At 49.0% G+C, this 22,961-nt stretch overlaps 1 long non-coding RNA gene across 2 annotated transcripts; it reads left to right on the top strand.

Moving 5' to 3' along the window:
• The first annotated feature begins 942 nt into the window (after positions 1-942).
• Positions 943-13,818, top strand: LOC147737621 (uncharacterized). 2 transcript variants are annotated; one of them, XR_015300095.1, is made up of 3 exons: positions 943-984; positions 9,623-9,691; positions 13,629-13,818. It is a non-coding gene; the product is annotated as an uncharacterized LOC147737621 (long non-coding RNA). The 2 variants fall into 2 exon arrangements; XR_015300088.1 differs by lacking the exon at positions 943-984 and adding an exon at positions 8,108-8,222.
• Positions 13,819-22,961: the final 9,143 nt, after the last annotated feature.

The following is a 22,961-nucleotide window of genomic DNA, read 5'->3' as shown; positions in this document are numbered from 1 at the left end:
GGCGTTGCCATAGTCCAGCTTGCTGCTGACGATTGCTTGGGTGACCGTCCTTCTGGTTTTGGTGGGGATCCATCTGTAGATCTTTCAGAGCATGCGGAGGGTTTTGAAGCAGGAAGAGGAAAGAGCATTGGCCATAGAGAGCGCGGAGTCCACAATGACCCCCAGGTTGCAGGTGATGTTGGTGGGTATCAGGGCAACTCCCAGCATAGCCGGCCACCAGGAGTCGTCCCATGCGGAGCGGGTGGATCTGAGGATGAGGACCTCCTGTCTTGTCCGAGTTCAGTTTCAGCCGGCTAGTCTTCATCCAGTCTGCGACAGCCTTCATTCTCTTTTGGAGGTTGGATTTGGTGGTGGCCAGGTCCTTGGTGAGGGAGAGGATCTGCTGGGTATCGTCGGTGTACGAGATGATGTTGAGGTGGTGTGCTCAGATGATATTGGCGAGCGGTGCCATGTAGATATTGAAAAGGGTAGGGCTGAGGGATGATCCTTGGGGTACGCCGCAGGTGATCGTGGTGGCTTTGGATCGGAAAGGGGGAGGCGGACTCTCTGGGTTCTTCCGGTGAGGAAAGAGGTGATAAAAGTAAATAGCAGTATAAGCACATTGAACAAAATAAATAGTTCCACCATCTTTCTAAAACAAAGTACACATGCCAGCATATAAAAACTGCATCAGGCGTTTCCCTACGATGCTTTCCTGTGTGTGTGTGTGTGTGTGCGTGCGTGTATGTGTGTGTGTGTCTCTGTCTCCCATTCCCTGGAGGGAGAGTTTGTAGCTCCCCATTGTAGAAGAGTCGGTCAACAAGGAGCTCACTGCATTGAATAATTTCTTGGTTTGCACTTTTTATTAGTATTACAGGAAATCACAATGATTGATTGTCTCTGTTATATTCTTCTTTCCCACAGGGTCTTCCCCTTCAGTCCCTTAGGTGAGCCTTATGTGAGCCTCGGCCGCCGTCATCCCTTGGACCGAAGGAAAAGGCTCAGGTAAGTGTTTTTGCTTTATGGTTTAGTCAAGAGAGGATGTGAGGGATAAATAATAGCTATGCATAAGTGTGAAGGGAGAGGGTAGAGGTTGGAGTAACCAAAAGAAAATTGTAGCAAATGATTTCTGCTTTTGTCTTTCTTTTCCGTCTCACTTATTTCCTTTTCCCTGGGTCCCTTTCACCTCTCCGCCTCCCTGCCCGTCCCTCTCTGACTCAGCCCCTTTCCAAAAGCCCCGTAGACGCCCACGCACCTGGAAGAGCAAAGTCCCTCCGGGGCTGTGGCGTGCTGACGAGTCAAATTTCGAGATGGCATTGACTGATCGGAAGCCTATACAAAAACGAATGGAACCATCCGGTTTCAGAACTATGACAATGGGGAGGACCAGTTACTGCTGGAAGGTTTTATGACTCCTAGTTGTAACATGCTCTCTATTGCAGCAGCAACTGCATCCCGCCTAACGCCTGGTATTCTGTAGGGGCGTTGTTTTATTACTTCATTTGGTGGGGTAACAATGGCATGCTTGAATATGGGTTTTTTTTCCGGGAGGTCGGAAAAGATGGAGGAGAAGGACTCTAAGAGGGTCTGAAGAGACACTTTTTGTTCCGCTGTTAGATGTTCGTTTATGAGCAATTGGGTCAATGTTGAAGGAATGGGTTTTTAGTCAGACAAAGCGTAATGGGTGTCTTTGGGGAGGGGTCCCAACCATTTCTTTAGTAGATTTATGTGGTATATCTGGGTTTTGGTTGAGGAAAGGCGTAACCGGTAAGTAGTGAGGACTATCCTTTCAACAACTTAATATGGTCCCTTCAATTCTGCCCTTGTTTGGTGTATAGAGGAAGGTAGGAATAGGAGCACCTAGTCATGGACTTGTAACTGCTGTCACCTCTTTCCTTTATTGCAAGACATCTGCTAGCTTCTTTGAGCTTTTTCTAGGTTGTCGTGAGCCAAATCTCGCTGTTTCTGTATGCGGTTTCTTAGGCTTTGGGTGTATTCTAGAAGGTTTTGCGTGTCTTCTTGTTTCTCTTGTTCCCACGCTTCTCTTGTCATTTCTAGCAAGGTTTGTGGCTGTCTCCCGTAAAGATATTCAAAGAAAGAACAACCCAAGCTTCTCTGAACCTGGCTTCAAATAACAAAGAGGGCGAGTGGCAACAACATGTCCCATTCTTTCCCTTCGGTGGTTAGAATTTTGTTCATGGTTAGCTTGAAGGTGGCGTTATATCGCTTGCACAGACCCTCTGTCTGAGGGTAATAAGCCGATTTTCTTATTTGGGTAATTTTCAAGGTTTTAGAGACTTGTTTCAATAAACGAGAAACAAAGGGGTTTCCCTGGTCTGTCAAAATCTCTGTGGGAAATCCTACCCTCGAAAACAGTTCTAGTAACTTTTCACAGATTTTTTTTTGTGCTTGGTGTTCAGAGGGGAAATGATTCTGGGTATCGAGTTGCGTAATCGAAAATAACCAGTATATAGATACATAATTTTTCCGATTTTGGGAGAGGACCCAGTAAATCCATACTTATCCTCTCAAAGGGGTTATCGATGATTGCTAGAGGTTGTAAGGGAACGGCAGGGGTTTTTTGGGGGCCTTCTTCTGACATATTTCACACACCCTGCAGTATTTATCTACATTGGCGAATATCCCTGGCCAATAAAAATATCTCAACACAGTCTGGATTATTTTTTCAGGCCCACTGTGACCTGCTAGAATGTGTGACTGGGCAAAAAATATTTGATCGCAAAATCTCTGGAGAACCACTAACTGTGGGGGATCGTCTTCTTTTCCTATCCTGTATATTAAATTGTTTTTGAGGATGAATGAGGGGAATGAGGACGGTATCACTGGGTTCTGCGCTTGTTGCCAGGCATTCTGGAGGGTGGGGTCTTTGAATTGAGCATACTGAAATGACTGGTCCGAAAGCCAAGGGGCTTGTGTGAGCAGCGTACAAGGGGGTGTAGAAGTCTCCCTCAGTGTGCTTTTGAGCAAAGAGATGAATTCTGGATAGTCTGTGTCCAAAATTAGTTGTTCGGATAGGTTGTCCAATACACCTACCCAGTAGAGTACTGTCATTGGGTAACTTGATGGGGATTTCGCCTATTGGATAGGTTCTGATGTCTCCATGAACGCAGCAGATGAGTGTCTTTTTCTCCGGGCCAGTGCTTAATTTGTGCCGGTGCTTTCAGGTGCTAAGCACAAGCACCTATTTCTCAGGGCCGGGTCTATAGAATTGAGAGTCATGGGTATGCTCCAAAGCCTGAGGAGTGTTGCAGGTGCCGACTTTTTCATGGTGAAGCTTTGTTCATTGTTCGAGGCTCGATCTGAGTTGGTCAGCTGCAGAGCAAGTAATGAAGCGGTGAGGGGGGCTGTGGTTGGAGGCAGCTTCAAGGCTCTGCAGGGACAGGGAGGCCTCAGTGCAGATGGATCAGGCAGGGCTCGGCACAAATCGACTTCCGGGGCACTCCTGGCAACGTGAAAGCTGGTTGCTTCTCCCCATCCAATCCCCTGGGTCTGGCCACGAAAGAATCCTCTGGAAAAGAGAAGGAACAGTTGAGTTCGATGAGAGGACGTGGAGCAAGCAGAGGAAGTAGCAGAGGGAACCGTTGGGAATACCCTAAAAACTTCTGGCAAGAGAGCACTGTGTAAAAGGTCAGTTCAGTTGGAGGTGAGAGATTTAAGACAAGTAATGTTAGTACCAGAAATGGATACACCCTAAGAACAAAAAAATATCTGATGATCAGTCTTCTTTGTAAAATAGGGTCCATGTTAAATACATTTTCAGTTTTCTCCAAGGTGAAACATTGAAACGTCTTTGCTAACAAAAGTGCAGATTGCTGCTGGGTTATTATGGTAGGAATATAAACAACTGTGATTAGCAGAGATTCAAATGCCATATTTTCTGTACGCATTAGGAAAAATGTTGCAAAGAGCCTGGGATGGAAAGAGTGCTGGGAGCTAGGGGGGTGTGTTTTCTTGAGCAAAAGGGAAAAAAGTCCTCTTGCCAGATCCTAACTAATATAGAAGTAGTCTCTTCCAAGAGCCTGGTGTTCCCCCGAAAGATCTGTTTCTGAATTTTATAAAAAGAAAAAGGCGCACACAGACCAGTCCAAGCCCAGCGTTTCTAACTGCCACCCTCAGCTAGTCATGCCAGTCATTCTCCGAAGAGGCAGTTTGCCCTTAGGCCCAATGTGGTGCGCGCTCTGTCAGAGATGGTGCTTGGCGCTGGCGGAGGCAAATGTCGTGTGTCGAGGACTCCAGTCTACCTTTCACTATCGCTTATACTCTGAGCACAAGGGGGCACTGCAGGACCCGGGCTTCACAGGACAGTGCCATGAGTGCACGGCCAGTCATTCATGCTGCAATGACAAGCATTATTAACACACCACCATGGCCACCACAGGAATGTGCATCCCACAGAGAGCAGCATTACACTCTGGAACAAGCTCCACACGGGCACAGCCCACCCCTCTCAATCACACTCTCACCTCCGAGGTCCAGTGACTCCTCAGCGAGGAGCTGGTACAGAGTTGTGATTCTGTTATGGTGACACGGAGGGATGTATGTGTCTCAGTTTTATCAAAGGACCTAACAGAGTGTTTATTTAGGGTTTTACTTGCAGAGGCTGATTTTCGGACTACTTGTCTTGGTTTGGAATTAACCAGGAACGTTGTTTCCATTGATGCAGCAGGTGCAGTAGCACTGAGCCTCATTCAGCTGGCCTACTGCTGTTGTTTACAATCCAAACAGCAGCTAGCAGTGGGTGTGGGTTGGGGCATTTTCTGCTTTGCACTAGAGCCCATGACACACTGGCTACGCTATTTGAACAAAACGTTCTAAAATCAAATCTTGGCTTCCCATTCCAAAAAGAGTCAAGTCAAGTCAAGTCAAGTCAGATAATTTATATAGCGCACTACATACCCAGAGGGTCTCAAGGCGCTTAGGGAGGAGAGGAGGATTACTTGTCAAATATCCACGTTTTAAGTTGCTTTCTAAATGCTAGGTGGTTCTGGGTAAGGCGAAGGTAGGTGGGGAGTGAGTTCCATGTTTTAGCTGCCAGGTATGAGAAGGATCTGCCTCCCATGGTGGTCTTGTTGATGCGGGGTACAGTGGCGAGGGCTTGGCTGGAAGAACGTAGTTGGCGGGAGGGGGTGTAGAAGGACAGTCGTGAGTTGAGGCATTCTGGTCCGATGTCGTAGAGTGATTTGTGTGCGTGGGTTAGCAGTCGGAAAGTGATCCTCTTATTGACGGGTAGCCAGTGGAGGTCTTTCAGGTGGCCAGAGATGTGTTCGTTACGCGGGATGTCTAATATGATCCTGGCTGAGGCGTTTTGGATTCGTTGGAGTTTCTTCTGGAGTTTAGCGGTAGTACCTGCGTAGAGGTTGTTACCGTAGTCCAGACGGCTCGTGACCAGAGCATGGGTGACTGTTTTTCTGGTTTCGGTGGGGATCCAGCGAAATGTTTTTTTGAGCATGCGAAGAATGTTGAAGCAGGATGAGGATACGGCGTTGACTTGTCTGTTCATTGAGAGTGAAGAATCCAGGATAACGCCTAGGTTCCGTGCGTGGTCTGTCGGGATGGGTGCTTTTCCAAGGGCTTCCGGCCACCAAGAGTCGTCCCATGCAGAGGGGGATGTACCTAAGATGAGGACTTCTGTTTTATCTGAGTTCAGTTTCAGACAGCTTTGTTTCATCCATTCGGCAACTTCTTTCATTCCTTCGTGTAGGTTGGTTTTGGCGGTGCTGGGGTCATTGGTGAGAGAAAGGATCAGTTGAGTGTCATCCGCGTAGGACATGATGTTGAGGTTGTGTTGGCGAGCGATGGCCGCAAGGGGGCTCATGTATACGTTGAAGAGGGTGGGACTGAGTGAGGATCCTTGTGGTACGCCACAGATGACTTCAGTGGCCTCGGACTTGAATGGTGGAAGGCGGACTCTCTGGGTTCTTCCGGTGAGGAACGAGGTGATCCATTCAAGTGCTTTTCCTTGTATTCCGATGTTTCTGAGGCGTTGTAAAAGGGTGCTGTGGCAGACTGTGTCGAAGGCTGCAGAGAGGTCGAGGAGGATGAGGGCGACTGTGTCTTCATTGTCCAGTAGAGTTCGAATGTCATCTGTTGCTGCGATGAGGGCGGTCTCAGTGCTGTGTTTTGCTCGGAAGCCAGATTGTGAGGAGTCGAGGGATTTGTTGGCTTCTAGGAAAGCGGAGAGTTGGTTGTTGACAGCTTTCTCGATGACTTTGGCTGGGAAAGGAAGGAGCGATAGGGGGCGATAATTTTTGAGTTCGGTGGGGTCCGCTGTGGGTTTTTTCAGAAGGGCGCTGAGTTCGGCGTGTTTCCAGCTTTCCGGGAAGGTGGCGGAGTTGAGGGAGCAGTTGATGACGTCTCGGAGGTGCGGTGCTATGACGGAGTCTGCTTTGTTGAAGATGTGGTGAGGACATGGGTCTGTGGGGGATCCTGAGTGGATAGAGTTCATCAGGCGGATGGTGTCCTTAGTGGAGATTGGGTTCCAGTCGTTAAGAGTGTTCAAGGGGGGAGGATGTTCATCATATGGTTGGGTGGGTTGGTCTCCGGGTTGGTTGTCGAAGCTGTTGTGGATGTCTGCAATTTTGTTGTGGAAGAATAAAGCCAGGGAGTCGCAGAGGACTTGAGAAGGGGTGATGTCGTTGGAGTTGGCCGAGGGGTTGGTAAATTCCTTGACGATGTTGAAGAGTTCCTTGCTGTTGTGGGCGTTGTTGTCTAGTCGATCCTTAAATGCTGTTTTCTTGGCCTTTCGGATTAGTTGGTGGTGTGTGCGGGTGGCGTTTTTGAAGGCGTCCTTGGTGCTAGTGGTTGGGTCTTTTTTCCAGGCCTTTTCAAGGGAGCGGCAGAGTTTCTTGGACTTCTTAAGATCATCGTTGAACCATGAGGCCTTCTTGCTGCCAGGTTTGCTTTGACGTTTTTTCAGTGGTGCTAGGATGTCGGCGGTGTTGGATAACCATAGGGTGAAGTTGGCGGCGGCTTGGTCTGGGTTAGAAGAGTGGGCTGGGGTGTTTAGAAGGAGCAATGAGGAGATCTGGTCGATGGTGATTTTGTTCCAGTTTCTTTGCAGAGTTGGTTGGAGGTGGTTGGTGGGTTTCGGCTTGTTGTAGGTGAAGTGAACGCAGCTGTGGTCAGTCCAGAGGAGATCCGTAGTGTGGCTGAAGGAGACATGATTGCTGGAGGTGAAGATGGGGTCGAGTGTGTGACCTGCGATGTGGGTGGGGGAAGTGACCAGTTGTTTAAGTCCGAGTACCCTGATCAAGCTACTCAACCTCTGGGTCCCACTTCTGTTTGCCATGGCCAGGAGTCATACACTTTGCTCTCCTGCTGTACCATTTTGCACCGATATTTGCACTTCTGCCTGATATGCAAAATCAGCTATTTACTGAATGATGTGTGAAAATTGAAGTTTGCAATGGTTAACAGGTTCAAAAGATATTGATTACACTGTGGGCAATCTATAGACATGGTAGAGGAAAACTCTATTGCATCAGTACCAAACTGCGTAATTTGGACACAAGAACAGAAGAATGACCAATCATGGCAAGAGAAAAAAAGTTAATCTCACAGACGTTGATTTTTTGAAACCTTACCAGCTATGTTCCTTTAAAAAATACACAATGCATTGGCAAAAGAAAGTGAAAAGGACGGAGTACAGTTTGTGCGTATTAGGCAAAAACTACGTTGACATTCTGGCCATTTCAATAAATAAACACTTAGGCGTAACTTCACACCTGGCTTGACACACAAAATCATAATCACTAGCTTTTTCTAATCACTAAGACCGCAACTCAGCACTTAAAAAAATATTTATCTTTAGGAAACTGAGTATAGAAGTTAATATTTCATCAATAAAAGCATTGGTGCCATATCTTGGCTTTAATATTTGCTAAGTGTTAGCGTGTTTCAAGAAAGATACACAGCAGGTTTTGTGTTTACATCCTGGCAGCCACGCCAGCCTCCATCACCGCTTAAGACTCCTTGGCGGTAGGTTGGCGGTCACTTATCCATCAAACAATCTTCCCCTACAACTCAACCTTCGGTTATACACAGAACCAGGCGCACTGCAGCCTTGTTCGCATATAATAATATTATGTTATGTTTTATTGATTTGCATAGTGCATTAATCACTCAAGAGGGTATCCAGGCGCTTGGACAGGTGTGTAGGTGTGAAGCCCCCCAAGGTGCTTATGTGAAGAGCCGGGGTTTCAGCTTCTTGCGGAACTCAAGAGGTGAGGAGGCGGCTCTGATGTGTTGAGGCTTATGGTTGTGGGTGGAGCTAATAAATGAAGTGGGTGGGGCCACTGAGGAAAGGGCGGGGCAGGGGGAGTGGGTGTGGCCTCCTTAAAAAATGTGAGCACCTGCACCTAATATTTTACAAATTGAGCACTGCTCCGGGCAGATCTGAAAGTCTTTCACCAGTGTGCTCTGTACGACGGACTGCCTACAACCCGAATCCAGTAAGGCTGTCACGTTTTTTTCCATTGAGTGTAAGACTTACGTAGAAGCCAGAACCCATTTCTTCTGTATATAGGATGGTTTTGGGTATACAACTGACATCCATCGGTTCTTCCGTTGACTTTTTTGGTGGACAGGTCCTAGCTATATACCCACACTCCCAACACTCGTAGCATTGGGGTCCCTGGAACGGAGCGGCCTCACCTCTAGAGGGCTTGCCTTTCAGAGACTCCGGGGTGGCCCGGTTTTCTTCTCATTTTGCATGCATCCTGTGGCATACCGTGAGGACCTATCAGGTTCAAAAGCTAGTGTCTTTGGTTGGGCCCGAGCAAAGGACGTTTCCATCTCCACAGGTTGATCCACAGAGAGATGTGGCTGTTGACATAGCCACCTCTGGGTGGGTGTTGGTAAGGCCTCAAGAAACTGCTCCAGATAAATGACCACCAATATTTGTTCCTTGCTGTTCTCTTGGGGTCTTACCCATTTATCAGCAGCCGCCTTTAACTTTAAAAATATTGTCTTTGGGGTACCTCCAGGGTTACCTCGTTCCTTTCTGAATCTTGACCGATATGCTTAGGAATCCATTCCCAAATGGTCCAATATGACAGTCTTAATCTCCTTGTAAGGAGTGTTTCCTGTGGGGTTAGCCACCTGGTACCCAGCCTGGGCCTCCCCTGTCAATAGCAGTGCTAAAAAGAAAGGCCACTTCCCCCCCGGCCACCCACAGCTTGGGCCGCCCTTTCGAAATTCGTAAGGAAGGCATCCGGGTCCTCGCCCGGTTGATATTTCTGAAGGGATATGTTGGGGGGCCCTGCATGTACCCCTTGGTGGCTCTGTTGATTCGTGGTTTAGTGCGTTTGACTGTCAGCAACCTTATGTATGCATTCAACCTGCTGGGTGAGCAAAGCCTTGAACATTTCCCTGTCCACTTGGGCCGTCATCATCTGTCTCTCTGGCCCATTCCAATTTTTCATGACCATGAATTAGTTGTTGCATTAGGCTTTCCATCATCTCGGACTAATGGAATTATGCCCACATTCTACACCACGTATGTAGAAGAGTCGGTCAAGAAGGAGCTGTCTGCATTGAATAATTTATTGGTGTGCACTTTGTATTAGTATTACAGGAAATCACAATGATTGATTGTCTCTGTTATATTCTTCTTTCCCACAAGGTCTTTCACTTCAGTCCCTTAGGTGAGCATCGGCAGCCGTCGTCCCTCGGACAGAAAGAAAAGGGCCAGGTAAGTGTTTTTGCTTCATGGTTTAGTCAAGGGAGGATGTGAAGGATAAATAATAGCTATGCATAAAAGTGAAGGGAGGGGGTAGAGGTTGGAGTAACAAAAAAGAAAAAGAGTAGCCAATGATTTCTGCCCTTGTCTTTCTTTTCCGTCTCACTTATATCCTTTTCCCTGGGTCCCTTTCACCCCTCCTCCTCCCCTCCCGTCCCTCTCTGACAGAGCCCCTTTCCAAAACCCTTTAGACACCCGGACGCACCTGGAAGAGCCACGTCCCTCCGGGGCCGTGGCGTAGTGACTATACGTCCTTCATTGAGGTCTGGTCTCCTTCTTCGGCTTTCCCTCCTCCGCCGGGTTGGAGTGTTCTGTTCACGGACAAGCTGTGACCTCTCCAGGGCTCCGGTTCTCTCTCTCAGAAGGCTGTTAGGTGTTCTCAGTCTGGTTTCTCCACCTTGCGCTCCCTTGCTGCATGTAGCTGGACCAACTACTGACCAACCTGACGCGCTCTCCGTCCCGCCTTCTTGAATCGTGTATCGTCTGTCCTCATATCCGTCTTAAAGGGGCCTCCTGCCGATTCCCCTCTCTCCACTTCTTACTGGCAGCAAAGCGGACAACTGGTAACAGGGGACTGTGAATATAGGAGGGGAGAAACATATGAAGGTATGGCATGGCACTCCTTATCCTCTATCCCGTTGTCTGCTACAGGGGCTTCCTGACACCCATCTTGCTCACAGGTTGGACATCCCTCCTCGCAGAGTGATTGGCAAGCAGCTGGGTTAAGGTTTTGGCATGGAGTGACCTTGCAATGACAGCAAGTGCTCCTCTGCCCCAAACCAGAAATTCTTGTTTATTTATTGCAAAACCATTCTTGTTCCCAGGCCGAGACCTTATTCAGGCCTCCCTTGTCCCTGACCTATTGATAGCTGCTACGCCTCATGGACGAATAACAAACTGTCTCATCTGCACAGTGTATGTTCACACCGTAGTTGGTCAAGGTGTAGTGATAGTGTTCTTACGAAGTGGAATTCGTAAGCAAATGTAGTTTCATAGAAACTAATCCTTCACTTTCACAGATGCAAATGCGTCAAAAGTCATCATGTGAAAGAAAAGGCAACTTTGTCGAACGTGTCCATGTTAAAATGGCAGCGTTTCTCTCTGGGCCTAACTGAGCCATGTGACAAACCGTCGCAAGTAAGATTTTGAGAAGGAATAATACAATAGCAGTTTTGAAGCAGTGAATAGATATTAGTTAAGCTGGAGAGATTTAGTAGTGAGGTTCAGCTGAGAAATTTATCCAAAAAGTGTTTAACATCCATGCCCATGAAGAGGTCAGATGGTGTGCAAGATGGATTGGCTGATTTGAGGATTGCAATCAGTTCTCTAGGTGAGAAAAAGAATTAAAGTGAGAGTGTTCAGTAAAGAGATAAAAGAGAGATGAGGGGCAGTAAGGGAAGTAGCGGGGTGTTCCCAAAAGTGGTGATCTTAGAGGAAAGTACGAAGTAAGGTCAGTGGTAGAGAGTGTGGAGTGAATGATGAGTGGGCTTAGTGGGGAGTTTAAGTTAGATGAAGGATGTGGGTGAGACTGTAGTCATCAGATGATATCTTGAAAGTATGTGCACTTGATATTAGCAGCAGCTAGAGACTGTGGGCCAGATGTAGGAAGGCAGATACCGGTCGGTAACGGCCGATTTCGGCCGTTACCGACCAGTATTTTGATTTTGGGATGTAGGGGCATGTTAAAATACAGAATCGGTAATTTTACAGATTCGGTAAAATACCAACTCTGTAAAATTATCGAATCTGTATTTTGACATGTAGGTAGCACTTAAATCAGTGCTACAGGGGTTTAAGAAGTCGTTATTTACCACCAACTAGAAGTTGGTGGTAAATAATGAAAACCCTTTCAAAAGCATTTTTTTGGCTTTTAAAACAGTGCCATGTTGCAGACATACATGCCCTAAGGGCATGTATGTCTGCAACATGTGCACCCATGCACAATTGAGGGGTGCAACAGGCTGTCAAAGTGACACCGTGCCACCCTTCTATGTTTCCCCCAATTACCGAATCGGTATTTACCGATTCGGTAATTGACATTCATTCCTATGGGCCTCCAGGCACATAGGAATGAATGGCAATTACCGAATCGGTAAATACCGATTCGGTAATTACCGAATCATACCAATTCGGTAATTAATTCAGTATAATTACCTACATCCCGATTGCCAGTTCTTAAATACCGAATCGGTATGATTCGGTATTTAAGAATCAGTAATCTGGGATTACCTACATCTGGCCCTGTGTGTTTAGTGCATTTATGTTAGTGGCAAGATTTTCTTGTTTAATTTGTCGGGAGGTCAGTAGAATGAATATAGAATTTTATAATTGTCTGGAGTAGGCCACATTAATTTGCTGCATGTGCAGTAGCCTGCCTACACATGATTCTGTTTTCACTCTGGCATGAGCAGGTTGTCAGCTCATCTGGTTCTGTTTACTGATAATGTTAAACGCAGATCTAAATCACTTGTTGATTGGTCCATCCCATGTGGTAGATCCTATTTTTTAATCCTCTCTTTTCTCCAGTGAGTTTGGTCAGTAACATACCAATCCCGGTACAGGAGAGAATCCGCTTTAAGGCTCAATGCGTCACCCATAAATCTCTGAAGGGAAACGGTCCACCCCTCATCAGGGCCCTGGTTAGACCTTACAAGGCCTCCAGAAGACTTCGCTCTGACGAGCTCCACTTGGCAGAGGTTCATAGAATAATGAGGGCCAGATCGAGTGGTTGCGACTCCTCATACAATGAAATGAAATGAAATGAAAGGAGGATTTATAAAGCGCGATTGCTGCCCTGAGGCGTCCAAGCGCTAAAGAAAGAAAGTGGTACTGACCGCTGAACCAATCGTCACAGAGAACTAGTTAATTCAATTCCACTAAGCTTTGGAATTCCCTACCACTCTCTCTCCGGAAAGAATCTAACCACCTGGCTTTCCGTAAACAGCTGAAGACCTGTCTCTTTCCCTAAGGGCCCCCCCTTTAGTCCTGCCTCTGGGTAGCCATGCGCTATATAGAAGCCTTTTTCATTTCATTTCATTTCAATCCTGCCCCCTGCCCGTACAGTTTCTTTATTACCTTAACTCTCTGTTTGTACTAAGGGTTTCAACCGAGATCTGTGTAACTGTGCAGCTCGTATAACATTTTGCCGACCACTGGTAACTATCAGCTACTCAGCGCTAGCCTTAAAATAGACGCTTCCAATGCTGAGCAAGTGCCTTATTTAGAGTTTGGAGGGCAGGGGACTCCTTCCTAATGTGGTGGGTGTCCCACCTCCCATATTTGAAGAGCCATTAACGTTAATGCATTGGTAATATCGCAGACTGGACATCCGCCGTGTTTATGATGGTGTCTGCCAAACTCTGAATAAGGCCCTGAGGCTCCGTATTCGTTTCTATTTGGATTATGAATACATTCTAGTCCGTCATCTCTCTTCATTCTAGATAATATCGGAGTTAATCCTACAACTTTTCCTTGGTATAATTGTTTAAAACTGCTGCCCTCCAAGGAGACTTGATTAAAGTTTGGCCTCCAGAAAAGCTCTATTTAATACAGCTCTCCATGTTCATAGGAGACATTTCAAGGTTGTCTGGAGAGTGCTACAGTGCATTTATTGTCTATTTGTAAAAAACCTTCAATTATTTTCAAAACTGCTGGCCTGTCCAGAAGTGAATTGAGGTATAACAGACCCACAGGAGTTTAGCAACTTCACGGTGTCTTTATTTTGCATCAAGGTTCTGTAAATTCGTCCTTTGATTCCCACGCTTTTGTTTGACTAAAGTATAATTTTGGATGATGAGGTCTGATGTTTGGGTGAAGGAGTTTGCCAACTGATGTTTTACGGCAAAAAAATCCTTTTTTGATAACTAATTTTATTGATTTTGGAAAACAGGAATAACGACACAGCGCTGATTCAGCCGATGCCCATGCGCACTATGGTACAAAGGAGGAGTCACCTACCTCGTGACTTCCAAAGACTTTTCCAGGACAACAACAAAGTGCAAACATCTGGTCCCAACACCAGATGGCGATCTATGCACAGTGTGTGACTCTGCAACTCTACATGCCAAGGACAGATGCATACTGGTAAGTAGCATTTCCCATTCCACCTGGCCCAACCGCCAAATTACATATATATCATTGCAATTGATTAATACCGTCAATAGAAATTCAACAAGATTTAAAAAATAACCGTGTTTCAACAAATGCCTCCCATCTCTGAGGCAAATAATTGTCTTAATATTCCAATTAAGTTATTGTAAAAGGAAGATGTACCCTTCCTCATACAATTGTCTTCTTTCATTTAGAAAAAATCACAGTAGTAAATTCTAAGCAGCTTACTTCACAATGTGGTCCAAGTGTGACCTGGTATATATCCACCAACAATTAAACAAGTTAAACAAGTTTCTTTGGAGATCCTGTTATCAGTCTAAAAACAGAAGTCAATATATATAATAAGTGGACTATCTTGCTTAATTATTTAATGGAGCTATTACCTGCTTATACTTATCCACAGGACTAGATTTGGAGTTACTATAGTTCGAAGATCAAATGTCCTCCAGTCTTTGGCTTTGGGCAGTTTTTATGCTTCAGATCTAGACATAAATTACATATGTCATTTGTATTTAGTAGTTTCTATCTACACGCTGCACTACCTCAAGCCTTATTACGATTTAATCTAGATGGGCAACTTATAATCAGGTATCAATAAATACTGGGAACTGCTGTTATATTTCTACATCATATTATGGTTGCCTCACACACATATCTCTCGATGTATATCCAGGGTTAATACTAATAGAGGTATTGAGATGTTCTCATTCGATGGCTCAGCAAAACAAGTTCTTACAGTTGTGTTTAGCCGTACTGGGCAGGTTTTGTTTACCGGCCTCGGTAATATAGGTTGTGTCATATTCAGTGTAAGAAAAAGGCAATATTAGTGCAAATTGACCAAAGTGAAACCTGTCTTCACTACAATTGCTACCTAAATGAATCGCAGACACTTAAAGTCTAGCATTCAGGTTATCATTAGAGAGACACGCTTGAGTTTAGTACCATTCGTGCTAGCCTCACTTATTTCACAGATTCAATCCAGCGCAGTCTGTCGAACTCTCAGTGCGTCACGTCAGCGATAGCCTATATGTGCTGCACCACTGGGATTGAACCATGTGACCCGGAAGTGTAATCAACTCTGAGCAATACATGTTGCTCAAAAAGTGTCGGCCATCTTAAACACACCAGTTCATCATATATATTGATATATTTTCAATATCTTGCCAAAAAATTGTATAATCGAAACCGTATTTGTGCGCTGTTATTACCTCACTCAGTTTGTGAATCTAAATATTTAAATATCACACGGGACAGAAAATAAAAAGAGTATTGTCACCTGAGTGCCCAAAATATCAGTTGTGTAACACCTAATGTTGTTAATTAGATGTGTCTTGTTTATACTGTGTCAACAAAAAGAAAGGGAGTTAGAGGAACTTTAGCTAGGCTCGCCCTCCAAATATTAAGTCAAACAAAAAAGGTCTCTGTTTCCAGATACCTAAGAGCCTTGCTAGATAGCAGTCAGCACACACTGGGGTTGACTGTGGAAATATGTTATTGTGTACAAAAAAGGAGAATTGCTCCTTTTTTAGGTGTCCCCTCACTCACCGGGGTTGCCCCACGGTGACATGCTTCATCATTGGGGCCATCCCAGTCCTCTACGGGCTGGGGCGTGCTGCGAAGTTACGTAGGAGCACTTTATAAGACTATGTGTGGTGCATGTGTATTGTGGGGAGTGGACTATGTGATGTGTGTTAAAAATACCTGCCCAGTAGGTTTTCAATAAACTTTATTCCTGCCTCTAGGTGGTAATATTAAAAACGGGGTGGAAAGATAGGCTGCCCTAAACGTAATGTGTCCAGATGTACCTATCAACTCCTATAGTCAACTATAGGAGTTGATAGGTACATCTGGACACATTACGTTTAGGGCAGCCTATCTTTCCACCCCGTTTTTAATTTTACCACCTAGAGGCAGGAATAAATACACATGCACAGGCCCTGTAGGTTGATGCAGGTTCTGGGCGCCCGGTACCGGGGAGAGGGATGGCGGAATGCGGGGATGGTCGCCTGGTGGTAGGGTCGAGTAGGGAGCGGGGCGGACAGGGGACGGGACGACCAGGGGTTTCTGGGTGCGGGGCTAGGCTATCGGGGTGCTGAGGAACGGGGGGAACCACGCCACAAGGCCAGGTCCAACACCATCGATCTGTAGTTATTGTGGATTAATTGGAGAAGAAATGGGATATCCGCCGTCCAAATTTGGTCGGATTGATGGGAAGAGCGGTTGGTAGTGATCACTGCTTTTTTGAGCAATCTCTACCTGTGAAGGAGGATTTCCCTCTGTACTGCTTGTAAGAAACAGCCTGCGGTTGTCGAAATGACTGCTGGTCCAAGGAGGAGGAGTAGCCCGGTTGGCCTTGAAAGGGTTGGTCTTGCCGGTATTGGTTGTAACCTCCCCCAAAAAAAGAGGAGACACGACCCCTTGCGGTACCAAAGGGCGGCTTTTTAAACTGTAGAGTGCCGAGAGCACTTGCTGGGTAAGTGTCTTTCTTTATTGCCTGGCGGGCGTCATCAATGTGCTGGCCAAAAAGTCATTCGCCGTCGTAAGGCATGTCAATAATCTTTGTTTGTACTTCTTGCTGAAAAGAAGTAGCTTTTAACCAGTCTTGACGTCAGAGGAAATATAACAGCAGTTCCCAGTATTTATTGCTACCTGATTATAAGGCCCTGCGAAACTTAGGCTTCAGACGCGCCATGCCCGGCTGGGGATAGAGGACTTCCTGAGTGAGATAAGACAAGGAGTTTCGATTGCACCTCCGGCCTCCCCTGGGAGACTGGTTTCTCTCACACCTCTGGCCTTCCCCTGTGGGCTGGTTTCGATCACACCTTTGGCCTCCCCGAGAACTGGCTCTAGACCCTGATGGGCGTCTGGGAATCCCCGGGCACATCTTCTAAAGGATCAAAGAGCCAGCCGACGGAACCCTCCAATGACCAGCCCTGAGGCAAGGGATCCTCGCCTGCGAGGGTCCGGACATCAAAGGGGCACTGCGCTATATCAAGGCTCGTCCAAGAACTAGTAGTCAGTTGTATCCTGGACAAGAGAGCCCTGCTTATCTGATCGCGGCTCAACCCTTGGGGAGAAGACTGGAAACCTGGACCTTATCGAGCCCTGCTGACGCTGTCACGGCTCATCCTCGTGAAGAAGGAACTGGAACCTCGGAGCCCTGCTGACCTCGTCGCGGCTCATCCTTGAACTCTAAAGGACATTCGTTGAACAACCTGAGCCCTGCTGACATGGTTGCGGCTCCTCAAGAACTGACAGACACTCTTTTCACTCCGGATCGAACCCTGCTGACCTCGTCGCGGCTCAAGGAGTACTCTGGTCCGCCGGCTGGACCATTGACGCTACCACCACGAACGGGTTCGAGAAGAAGTGAGTAGAACAGCCAGTACGGTCGCCATCTTCCGTATCCCCCGGCTCCAGGATTGAGAGCTGTGCGCAGGGTACGCTTCGTGCTGGCCTAAAGATCGAGACTGTACCGCTTCCCTCTTCCTCATCACTGAGACTTTACGATCCCTCAATCGCATTTTGCCTAAATCTCTACTGTTGATAAAGAACTTACTTATTGAAAGCAACTGTGTGGTGTCCGTTCATAAGTGGGGTGTGAACTCAGTGTGTACGATCCTAGACTCTAAGTCCTCCCCGGCGAGGACCTCACGTTAAGACTCGGCATTATTTGTGGGAGAGGTGGTTCACGGAGTGGTCGGGAGAGACTAACCTGGCCCTCTAGGATCGCCCCTTCTAACAGATGGGTTTTGGACATAGTGTCCAGAGGCCACACTCTGGAATTTGTGAAATTCCTTCAAATTCTCCCCCCAGAGTTCCTCCTCCTGCCCATCTGGGGGCCATCATAGACACACAGCAAACAAGGGCTTTTGTCTCAAACGGAAGGCAACAGCGGATTTCCAAACTGGCAACTCTCCTGCGCACAAAATAGTAAGTTTCTGTTCAACAGTTCAAATCGCTTCTGTAGATGCTGTCTTCCCCTATTCCCCTAATTCGCAACTGTTGCCTCAAAATGAGACCCTTAAAGGAGGAATTCGACAACGAGTGGCAACAAGTCTCCGCGTCCTTCGACAATGTCATCAACATCACGTCCCAGATACAAAGAGCATTGCTATGGTGGACTTGCATACCTAACATCTCAGCAGGCCGTTTGTTTGTAGTGGATGCTCCAAGTTTCATCCTCACGACAGATGCCTCTCTCGAATGGTGGGTAGCGCATCTTCAAGCCCTCACAGTCACGGGGAAATGGGCCACCCACCAACTTGGCACATAAACCTTTTGGAGTTACTGGTGATATTCCTGGCTCTTAAGTCCTTTTGCACCTTCATTCAAGGAACTTCAATGTTGATCCGAATGGACAACACAACAAGCATGCATTATAACAGAGGGCAGAAGGGCACGAAAAACGAGGGAAACAGGGCAGAAGGGCACAAAAAACGAAGGAAACCTCGGGCAGAAGGGCACAAAAAACAAGGAGAAAACGAGTGAAACAGAGGGCAGAAGGCCACAAAAAACGAGGGAAACAGAGGCAGAAGGGCACGAAAAACGAGGGAAACAGGGCAGAAGGGTACAAAACAAGGGGAAAACGAGTGAAACAGAGGGCAGAAGGGCACAAAAACGAGGGGGAAACGGGTGGAACAGAGGGCAGAAAGGCACAAAAAAACGAGGGAAACAGAGGGCAGAAGGGCACAAAAACAAGGGGAAAACAAGTGAAACAGGGCAGAAGTGCACAAAAACATGGGGAAAACGGGTGGAACAGAGGGCAGAAAGGCACAAAGAACGAGGGAAACAGAGGGCAGAAGGGCACAAAAAACAAGGGGAAAACAAGTGAAACAGAGGGCAGAAGGACACGAAAAACAAGGGGAAAACGAGTGAAACAGAGAGCAGAAGGCCAAAAAAAACAAGTGAAACAGAGAGCAGAAGGCCACAAAAAACAAGGGAAACATCAATCAATCAATCAGTGACACTTATATAGCGCGCTACCTACCCGTAGGGTCTCAAGGCGCTGGGGGGGGGGGGGGGTGCCGCTACTGCTCGAACAGCCAGGTCTTCAGCTTCTTCCTGAAGGAGAGGTGGTCTTGGGTCAGGCGCAGGTCGGGAGGGAGGGAGTTCCAGGTCTTGGCAGCCAGGTAGGAGAAGGACCTTCCTCCTGTAGTCGCTCTTCGGATGCGGGGGACGGCGGCGAGGGCGTGCTTGGCTGATCGGAGGTGGCGTTTGGGAGCATAGAAGTTGATCCGGCTGTTGAGGTAGCTCGGGCCTTGGTCGTGTAGGGCTTTGTGTGCGTGGGTGAGGAGGCGGAAGGTGATTCTTTTGTTGACGGGGAGCCAGTGAAGGTCTCTCAGATGTGCGGTGATGTGGCTGGTTCGTGGGATGTCGAGGATGAGTCTGGCTGAGGCGTTCTGGATCCGCTGGAGTCTCTTCTGGAGCTTGGCGGTGGTACCTGCGTAGAGGGCGTTGCCGTAGTCCAGTCGGCTGGTGACGAGGGCCTGGGTGACGGTCTTCCTGGTCTCGGTGGGGATCCACCGGAAGATCTTCCGTAGCATGCGTAGGATGTTGAAGCACGCCGAGGAGACGTTGTTGACTTGCCTGGTCATGGAGAGGGAGGAGTCCAGGATGAAGCCCAGGTTGCGTGCATGGTCTGTCGGTTTGGGTGCGGTGCCCAGGGCGGGAGGCCACCAGGAGTCATCCCAGGCGGAGGGTGAAGAGCCCAGGATGAGGACCTCCGTCTTGTCAGAGTTCAGTTTCAGGCGGCTGGTCGTCATCCACTCGGCTACCTCTTTCATCCCTTCGTGCAGGTTGGCTCTGGCGGAGGCGGGGTCGTTGGTCAGGGAGAGGATCAGCTGGGTGTCGTCGGCGTAGGAGAATATGCTGAGGTTGTGTTTGCGTACGATGGCCGCGAGGGGGCTCATGTAGACGTTGAAGAGGGTGGGGCTCAGAGATGATCCTTGAGGGACGCCGCAGATGACTTCGGAGGCCTCTGACTTGTACGGTGGTAGGCGGACTCTGTGTTCTTCCGTCGAGGAAGGAGATGATCCATTCCAGCGCCTTGTCCTGGATTCCGATGTTGCTGAGGCGCTGTACTAGGGTGCAGACCGTGTCGAATGCCGCGGAGAGGTCAAGGAGGATGAGGGCCGCTGTTTCTCCATTGTCCATCAGGGCTCGGATGTCATCGGTGGCGGCGATGAGGGCGGTCTCGGTGCTGTGGTTGGCTCGGAAGCCAGACTGCGAGGGGTCGAGGGATCCGTTCGTCTCGAGGAAGGCGGCCATCTGCTTGTTGACGGTCTTCTCGATGACTTTGGCTGGAAACGGGAGGAGCGAGATGGGGCGGTATTTCTTGAGTTCGGTGGGGTCCGCTGTTGGTTTCTTGAGTAGAGCGCTGAGTTCGGCGTGTTTCCAGCTCTCAGGGAAGGTGGCGGTGTCGAAGGATGTGTTGATGATGTCTCGCAGGTGGGGTGCGATGACAGCGTCGGCCTTGTTGAAGACGTGGTGAGAGCAGGGGTCGGTCGGTGATCCGGAGTGGATGGAGTTCATCGTGCGGATGGTGTCTTCGGTGCTGATCGGGGTCCAGGCGTGGAGGGTGGTGGTGGGGGGTGGTTGTTCGGTCATGGTGTGCGTTGGTTGGTTGTTGAAGCTGTTGTGTATGTCCGCGATCTTGTTGTGGAAGTATGAAGCGAGGGAGTTGCAGAGGTCTTGTGATGGGGTGATGTCGTTGTTTCCTGCGCTGGGGTTGGAAAGCTCTTTCACGATGTTGAAGAGTTCCTTGCAGTTGTGTGCGTTGTTGTCCAACCGGTCCTTGAATGCTGTTTTCTTGGCGGCGCGGATCAGCTGGTGGTGCTTCCGGGTGGCAAGCTTGAAGGAGGTCCTGTTGTCCGGTGTAGGTTCCCTTCTCCAGACTTTCTCGAGGGCTCGGCAGTTCTTCTTGGAGCTCTTGAGTTCGTCAGTGAACCACGGGGCTTTCTTGCTGCCGGGTCTGCTGGGCGGGGTCCTCAGCGGGGCGAGCTCGTCCGCGCAGATGCTGATCCACTTCGTGAGGTTGTCGGCGGCCTGGCTGGGGTTCGCTGAGCTGGCAGGAGGGTGCTGGCTCAGGGAGGTGGCGAGCTGGTCTGCTGTGATCTTGTTCCAGCTTCTGCGGGCGGCCTGTTGCTGGTGGTGGTGGGTCGTCGTTCTCTTGAAGGTGAAGTGGACGCAGCTGTGGTCCGTCCATTGAAGCTCTGTGGCGTGGCTGAAGTCGATGTCTGTGCTGGAAGAGAAGACTGCGTCGAGCGTGTGTCCGGCGAGGTGGGTGGGGGTGGACACCAGTTGCTTGAGTCCCAGGTTGGCGAGGTTGTCCAGCAGGGTGGTGGTGTTGTGGTCGTTGTTGTTCTCCAGGTGGAAGTTGAGGTCCCCCAGGAGGATGTAGTCAGCGGAGGGGAGGGCATGCGGGCTGACGAAGTCGGCGATGTCCTCGCTGAATTGGGTGCGTGGTCCAGGGGGTCGGTAGATCAGGGTGCCTCTGAGGGTGGTGTTCGGGTTGGTGTGGATCTGGAAATGCAGGTGTTCGGCGGTGGTCAGGGTGTTGTCGGTGCTGGTCGTGAGACGGATGGTGATCCTGTGGATGATGGCGATGCCTCCTCCCATCTGGTTGGCGTTGCGGTCCCTCCGGACGATCTTGTAGCCCTCTGGGATAGCGATGGCGATGTCGGGAGCTGAAGAGCCATCCAGGTCTCCGTGAGGAAGGCAACGTCAGGGGCTGTGGCGTCTAGAAGGTTCCAGAGTTCGATGGCGTGTCTGTGGACGGAGCGGGTGTTGAGCAGGATGCACTTGAGGTGGGTGCTGCTGGTGTTCGACTTGGCGGGTGCTGGTGCGAGGCAGGTCCGGATGCAGGTGAATTTGCAGGCGTGGCAGCTGCAAGGTCCGTGGGTACGTCGTGGAGTGGCTTGATGGCATTCTGGGAGTCGGCCGGTGTTGAGTGCGATGAGGGTGGCGGCGGAGTACGTCAGGCGGGTCGGTCGGGGTCTTCGGGGGCCAGGGGTCCTGGCGCTGGTCGCGATCCGGTCGCGGACGGGCGCAGACGGGCTTACCTTTGGCGCGCCTTCGGCGCACAATCGCCGCGCCCGCTGCGCGTTCGCACGGTCGCCATTTAAGGCGAAGCGCGCGGGTGGGCGGAGCAGCTGGGAGGCGGGAGCGGGGAGGGAAAAGAAGAGAAAAGGGGCAGGGCAAATGGCGGTGGCGGGAAGCGGGAAGCGGGGAGGGAGAGCGGAGGGCGGCGAGGTAGGCGGGCAAACAGGAAGGAGACTGAAACACGGCACAGAGGTTACAATCAATTAAACAGGCACAAATGGAGGGCAAAATGAAAGGCAAAACGGGAAGGAAAACGCTGTCACGGCACAAAAAATACAGGCACAAATGGCGGGCAAAACAATGGTAAAAACAGCTGAAGAGACGATCACACGGCACAAAAAGAAACAAGCACAAATTTAGGGCAAAACAACTGGCGAAAACCAAAGGGGAGCGACCAAGGCGGCAGCGAGGCCGGCGGTGAGGCAGAAGGCAGGCAATGGGGCACACGCAGCAGCTGGTGGCTGTGCGGCGTGGGGGTGTCCCACAAGTGGGAAACAGAGGGCAGAAGGGCACAAAAAACAAGGGGAAAAGGAGTGAAACAGAGGGCAGAAGGCCACAAAAAACTAGGGGAAACAGAGGGCAGAAGGGCACAAAACAAGGGGAAAATGAGTGAAACAGAGAGCAGAAGGCCACAGAAAACAAGGGAAACAGGGCAGAAGGGCACAAAAAACAAGGGGAAAACGAGTGAAACAGAGGGCAGAAGGCCACAAAAACAAGGGGAAAACGGGTGGAACAGAGGGCAGAAAGGCACAAAAAATGAGGGAAACAGAGGGCAGAAGGGCACGAAAAACAAGTGGAAAACGAGGGCAGAAGGGCACGACAAATGAGGTAAACAGAGGGCAGAAGGGCACAAAAAACAAGGGGAAAACGGGTGAAACAGAGGGCAGAAGGCCACAAAAAACGAGGGAAACAGAGGGCAGAAGGGCACGAAACACGAGGGAAACAGAGGGCAGAAGGGCACGAAAAACAAGTGGAAAACGAATGAAACAGAGGGCAGAAGGGCACGAAA

The sequence above is a fragment of the Lissotriton vulgaris genome, chromosome 1_1 (assembly GCF_964263255.1).
Source record: "Lissotriton vulgaris chromosome 1_1, aLisVul1.2, whole genome shotgun sequence".
NCBI classification, from domain to species: domain Eukaryota; kingdom Metazoa; phylum Chordata; class Amphibia; order Caudata; family Salamandridae; genus Lissotriton; species Lissotriton vulgaris.
The sequence above is the reverse complement of the archived record's forward strand: the minus strand, read 5'-3'. Positions and strand labels throughout refer to the sequence as shown.